Raw genomic sequence first — 7,386 nt, 5'->3', positions numbered from 1 at the left:
GTTTGAGTTATTCAATATCCGTTTACAATTTAGCATCATTAATATATTTTTATCATGTTGAAAAAGTTTGGTGGGAACAAAATAAACCTTTTAGGAGGAGTAACTAAAAACTCAGAGGCTGATTTAACAAAAAATCCATATTCAGACCAAAATATCTGACACCCTGTTGGTCGTAGCTAATAACTGTCAATTAGAAAGTTGTCCGGCTCGATGAGACCAATATACGTACTGATTTTTGTAATTGTGGGTAAAACTAACCCCCCCACTTTTGTCAAAAACATTTTGAAAGTGACACTTCCTGCTGCCAGTTGGTGGCGCTATAACTTTGACTCACAATAGTCACATCCATCTGATCGGCCTCTTACCACGAACACACTGCTGAAGTTTCATCAAGATCAGTTAATGTGTGCAGAAGTTATAACACTTCGTGTTTCTCTTTTCTCGCCATAAATTCGTGTCCTCGCCACGGCCAAACCGTTTGAGATATCAAAAATCCGTCCGCAATTTAGCATCCTCAATGTCTTGACTTCATGCACACCGAGTTTGGTGGCGATTTAATTAATTCTCTAGGAGAAGTGTTTCAAATTCCACAGCAAGCGTTCTCCAAACAACCCATAATTGCTGACTTCCTGTTGGGCTGGCATAAAATTTAGAGCACGAAAGTTGTTCGGCCCGATGAGATCTATATGTGTACCGAGTTTCATATCATTACATGCAAGTGTGTTTGATTTATGGACAAGTGTTCGGATCCCGTTCCAGGGGGCGCTGTTGAGCCCCCCTGCCACGCCCGGGTACCAGCTTCAGCCCGGCCCTGATGGCCGCGGGTTCTGACCTGTGTGCAAAGTTTCAAGAGTTTTCGAGCACGTTAAAGGCCCCAAAAGACCCTGAAACCTTGAAAAACAGGAATTTTAAACAAATCTCACTCAAAAGACAAATCCCCCCACCCCTCACACACACAGAGACGCAGAGGCAGAGAGAGAGAGGGAGAGAATTCTCCAAAAAATCACATTCAAACCAAAATATCTCACTTCCTGTTGGTCACAGCTTATGACTATAAATTAGAAAGTTGTCCGGCTTGATGAGAACAATATACATAACGATTTTTGTGACTCTACTTAAAACTAAGCTCCCATTTTTGACTAAAGGTGGCGCTACTGAGCCCCTCACCACGCCCGTTTCTGAAACTTTGCACATGTCTACTGGATAATAAATGTGATGTGTCTGTCGAATTTCATCCAATTTCAAGTATGTTAAGAGTCTCAAAAGCATCTGAAAAGAATATTAAAGTTTGATGCGTTGCCACGGCAACAGTATTTAAGATATCAATAAACCTTTCACAGGTCTACATCTGCCGTGTGTCTACATTATACACATAAAGTTTGAAGCAAATCGGGTAAAAATAACAGGGTGATTTCAAAGCATTTTGAAAGTGACACACTTCCTGCTGCCAGTTGGTGGCGCTATAACTTTGACTCACAATAGTCACATCCATGTGATCGGCCTCTTACAACGAACACACTGCTGAAGTTTCATCAAGATCAGTTAATGTATGCAGAAGTTATAACACACTTCCTGTTTCCATTATTCGCCATAAATTCGTGTCCTCGCCACGGCCAAACCGTTCGAGATATCAAAAATCCGTCCGCAATTTAGCATCCTCAATGTTTTGACTTCATGCTGACTGAGTTTGGAGGCGAATGGATGAGTTCCCTAGGAGGAGTACATTAAATTCCACAGCATGCGTTTCCAAACAACCCATAATAGCCGACTTCCTGTTGGGCTGGCGTAAAAAGTAAAAGTACGAAAGTTGTTTGGCCCGATGAGATCTATATGTGTATTGAGTTTCATATTATTACATGCAAGCGTGTCTGATTTATGGACCAAGTTTTCGGACCCCGTTCAAGGGGGCGCTGTTGAGCCCCCCTGCCACGCCCGGGTACCAGCTTCAGCCTGGCCCTGATGGCCGCAGGTTCTGACCTGTGTGCAAAATTTCAAGAGTTTTCGAGCATGTTAAAGGCCCCAAAAGTGCCCGAAAGGTTGACAGAAAAATAATAATAATAATAATAAATATAGCTGCGAGCAGCGATTACGGGCCCAAGCCGGTGGCACCGCAATCCTGGTGCCAGGGTGGCGGTACCGCCGGCTTTGGCCCTCCATCGCTGCTCGCAGCTATATTTATATTTATATATATATATACACACACACACACACACACACACACACATATATATATATATATATAAATACATTTAAGGGACAAGACACAGATAATTTTACTTGCCTGACCTGATTAGAACAAAGAAAAAAATAAAATAAAATAATAAGTAGGGGATCACTAAATCGAGAGAATATTCTGATTTTATGATACACTCAAAATATTCCACAACAAATCCTTTAAATGTAATGATATTCAGAACGGAACAAGAATAAAAAATAAAAAAAACTATAAACAAAGCCAAAACGAAAAAATAAATATAAATATAGCTGCAAGCAGCGATTACGGGCCCAAGCCGGTGGCACCGCAACCCCGGAGCCTTTAGTTACCTAAAGGCACCGGGGATGGCGGTGCCGCCGGCTTTGGCCCTCCATCGCTGCTCGCAGCTATATTTATATTTATATATATATATATATATATATATATATATATATATATATATATATATATATATATATATACACACACACACACACACACACATATATATATACATATACATATATATATATATATATATATATACACACGTATATAAATATATATAAGACAGAAAATATTACTTGTCTTACCTTATTCTGATTTTATGATACACTCAAAATATTCCACAACAAATCCTTTAAATTTAATGTAAAAATAAAAACGAAAGTAAGCAGTGTTGGTCTCACGTAACCCTCTCATTAGAATCAAAATGTTTCAATATTTGCGATGTATTTGGATGCTAAACTATTCTTTATTATAGGCTTTGTACTTCACTCGTGTTCCAATATCGATGGAAAAATTCATCCTCTTCACACGCGCAAAAATGTGCTTGGAAACATCACAGTGGAGCTCTGCTTTCTGTGAATGGTACAAATTGTACTACTGACTATTTAAACAGAGCAGTGTAATTTGTTTATGTTAGGTTGACTATTTTTATTATTATATTGTATTAGGGCTATAATGAACAGGCTGCGATGTCAAGATTGCAATTCTGGAATGTGTGTGTGTGTGTGTGTGACGCGGTTGCGGTTGAACAGTGGACACAAAAACATAAATAAACTGTTTTAGTTAATTCCTACATCCATAGGAATACATTGAAAATGCTCGCTCTACTCCGCACCATTATCAATGTCTGTGCGGACGTCTGTATTTTACTAGTATATAGTATACTATAGTTAGCGATTTAAAAGCACCTGCTCATGTCACACGTCGATTAACCGATGGAAAAATATCCTCACAGTCATATACCTAATAAATTTATATTTAAATACAATAGGCCTACCTAGTAAAACGTTTTATATACTATTTGGATATCCTTTTGGACACAAGAGGGCAGTATAGCCCTATGTTTGCTTTTTTGTTGAACCAAATAGCACTAAATAGCCTGTTTTTAACTTTTTCATACTTCTTATATTGCAAAAACAGAATAAAATAGGTTTAGTTCTAATATTTGTATATTTTTATATAAAAATAAATGGTGTATAATTACATTTTTAGAAGTTATGAGATGTTTCCTGCTTCCTTTTTGACATTAATTTAATCCCTCGCCATAGCAAAACCGTTTGAGATATTCAATATCCGTTTACAATTTAGCATCATTAATATATTTTTATCATGTTGAAAAAGTTTGGTGGGAATAAAATAAACCTTTTAGGAGGAGTAACTAAAAACTCAGAGGCTGATTTAACAAACGATCCATATTCAGACCAAAATATCTGACTTCCTGTTGGTTGCAGCTAATGCCTGTAAATTAGAAAGTTGTCCGGCATGATGAGACCAATATACGTACTGATTTTTGTAATTGTGGGTAAAACTAACCCCCCCACTTTTGTCAAAAACATTTTGAAAGTGACACTTCCTGCTGCCAGTTGGTGGCGCTATAACTTTGACTCACAATAGTCACATCCATCTGATCGGCCTCTTACCACGAACACACTGCTGAAGTTTCATCAAGATCAGTTAATGTGTGCAGAAGTTATAACACTTCGTGTTTCTCTTTTCTCGCCATAAATTCGTTTCCTTGCCACGGCCAAACCGTTTGAGATATCAAAAATCCGTCTGCAATTTAGCATCCTCAATGTCTTGACTTCATGCACACCGAGTTTGGTGGCGATTTAATTAATTCTCTAGGAGAAGTGTTTCAAATTCCACAGCAAGCGTTCTCCAAACAACCCATAATTGCCGACTTCCTGTTGGGCTGGCGTAAAATTTAGAGCACGAAAGTTGTTCGGCCCGTTGAGATCTATATGTGTACCGAGTTTCATATCATTACATGCAAGTGTGTTTGATTTATGGACAAGTGTTCGGATCCCGTTCCAGGGGGCGCTGTTGAGCCCCCCTGCCACGCCCGGGTACCAGCTTCAGCCCGGCCCTGATGGCCGCAGGTTCTGACCTGTGTGCAAAGTTTCAAGAGTTTTCGAGCACGTTAAAGGCCCCAAAAGCCCCTGAAACCTTGAAAAACAGGAATTTTAAAGAAATCTCACTCAAAAGACAAATCCCCCCACCCCTCACACACACAGAGACGTAGAGGCAGAGAGAGAGAGGGAGAGAATTCTCCAAAAAATCACATTCAAACCAAAATATCTCTCTTCCTGTTGGTCACAGCTTATGACTATAAATTAGAAAGTTGTCCGGCTTGATGAGAACAATACACATAACGATTTTTGTGACTCTACTTAAAACTAAGCCCCCATTTTTGACTAAAGGTGGCGCTACTGAGCCCCTCACCACGCCCGTTTCTGAAACTTTGCACATGTCTACTGGATAATAAATGTGATGTGTCTGTCGAATTTCATCGAATTTCAAGTATGTTAGGAGTCTCAAAAGCATCTGAAAAGAATATTAAAGTTTGATGCGTTGCCACAGCAACAGTATCTAAGATATCAATAATCCTTTCACAGGTCTACATCTGCCGTGTGTCTACATTATACACATAAAGTTTGAAGCAAATCGGGTAAAAATAAGACAGTGATTTCAAAGCATTTTGAAGGTGATGTACTTCCTGCTGCCTGTTGGTGGCGCTATAACTTTGACTCACAATAGTCACATCCATGTGATCGGCCTCTTACAACGAACACACTGCTGAAGTTTCATCAAGATCAGTTAATGTATGCAGAAGTTATAACACACTTCCTGTTTCATTTTTTCGCCATAAATTCGTTTCCTCGCCACAGCCAAACCGTTTGAGATATCAAAAATCCCCTGGCAATTTTTCATCCTCAATGTCTTGACTTCATGCACACCGAGTTTGGTTGTGATTGGACAAATATTCTAGGAGGAGTATTTCAAATTCCAGAGCATACGTTTTTCAAACAACCCATAATAGTCGACTTCCTGTTGGGCTGACGTAAAACTTAGAGCACGAAAGTTGTTCGGCCCGATAAGATCTATATGTGTACCGAGTTTCATATTATTACATGCAAGCGTGTTTGATTTATGGACCAAGTTTTCGGACCCCGTTCCAGGGGGCGCTGTCGAGCCTCCCTGCCACTCCCGGGTACCAGCTTCAGCCCGGCCCTGATGGCCGCGGGTTCTGACCTGTGTGCAAAGTTTCAAGAGTTTTCGAGCATGTTAAGGGTCTCAAAAGTGCCCGAGAAGTAGAAAAAAATAATAATAATAATAATAACAAATAATCCTACCGAAAACAATAGGGCCTTCGCCCTTTCAGGGCTTGGGCCCTAATAAAAAAATTAAATTTCAAGCAATCCATGGCATGATTTATTTATTTTTTGGACTAAAACATTCTGGCTTTTTTTAAAGTCAAACATAATTCTTAAATTGAATAATAATAATAATAAAAGAATAAAATGGGTTTAGTTCTGATTTCGTTGAAATCGCTCGCTCTCCGTACCTAACTTTTCCTGAATACAATCACAATTGAAACTGTGACATTGATTTCATACAACAGGATATTAACAGTTAAAATGAAGTCATTTACATTTTAGGTACAATATTGACTGTTTTTGTTCTGTTTCAGCAGCGAAAATAGTTAAACAAAGATCACAGAAGAACGCATCTCACAGGAACGTGTTTTCTCATAACTGAATGATTCAGCATTTTGAACGAATTGGTTGACTCAAAGATTGAATGATCAATCCATAAACATCTGTTTATGTTTATGGATTGGATGTTTATGGATCCATGTTTATGGATCTGTATATGTTTATGGATTACGAATCGTTTGAACGAATGAATCAATGACTCGCTCATTAAGACGGTCACTTGGCGACATCTAATGGCGGTTTAGTGTTGTTTAAAAGCATAATTATTTCCAACGTGTGTGTGATTTGTGTGTGCACCATTATAAATGTCCGTGCGGACGTCCGTATTTTTCTTTCACTTTTATATTAGCGATTTAAAAGCACCCGCTCGTGTCACACACGTCGATTAACCAGTGGGAAAATATCCTCAGACACATACCTAATAAATGTATATTTAAATACATTATTGGCCTAGCTGGTAAAAAGTTTTATATATTATTTTGATGTCCTTTTGGACACAAGAGGGCAGTATAGCCCTATGTATGACTTGAATTTTTTTTTTACTTTACTGTTTTAAAATTTAGAATAAAATTAGAATAAAATTATTTTTAAAAACAGAATAAAATGGGTTTAGTTGTGATATTTGTATACTTTTATATAGAATTAAATGGTATAAAATTACATTTTTAGAAGATTTGAGGCTTTTAGTGCCTTTTGGAGGCTGATTTTGCAAAAAATCCACATTCAAACCAAAATATCTGACTTCCTGATGGTCGGAGCTAATGACTTTAAATTAGAAAGTTGTCCGGGTCGATGAGATCAACATACGTACTGAGTTGTGCTACTGTAGGTAAAACGACCCCCCCCACTTTTGTCAAAAGCATTTTGAAAGTGACACATTTCCTACTGCCAGTTGGTGGCGCTTTAACTTTGACACACAATAGTTACATCCATCTGATCGGCCTCTTACCATGAACAAACTGCTGAAGTTTCATCAAGATCAGTTAATGTATGCATTAGTTATAACACTTCGTGTTTCTCTTTTCTCGCCATTAATTCGTTTCCTCGCCACAGCCAAACCATTCGAGATATCAAAAATCCGTCCGCAATTTAGCATCCTCAATGTCTTGACTTCACGCTGACTGAGTTTGTAGGCGAATCGATGTATTTCCTAGGAGGAGTACATTAAATTCCACAGCAAGCGTTTCC

This window comes from Squalius cephalus (assembly GCF_949319135.1).
Source record: "Squalius cephalus genome assembly, chromosome: 21".
NCBI lineage: Eukaryota > Metazoa > Chordata > Actinopteri > Cypriniformes > Leuciscidae > Squalius > Squalius cephalus.
This window is presented reverse-complemented; position numbering follows the sequence as displayed.